A 202-nucleotide genomic window follows, 5' to 3' on the forward strand; every position below is an offset into this window, starting at 1 on the left:
CCACAGCGGCACAATGCAACATAATGCAGAACCAGGAGCAAGGGCATTCCCGTGCCGTTACAGCGCACGCGAGACCGGGCCCTGGACGGAGCTCACAGCGAGGGACTTCAGCTCACAACAAAGACACAGTGAAGCCAGGCAGGCCTTATTCAGAGGGTAAAACAGAGCGTTTTCTTGACCTGATTCTTCCACACAAAGTGAG

Source organism: Alosa alosa, chromosome 16, assembly GCF_017589495.1.
Source record: "Alosa alosa isolate M-15738 ecotype Scorff River chromosome 16, AALO_Geno_1.1, whole genome shotgun sequence".
In the NCBI taxonomy this organism is placed as follows: Eukaryota; Metazoa; Chordata; class Actinopteri; order Clupeiformes; family Clupeidae; genus Alosa; species Alosa alosa.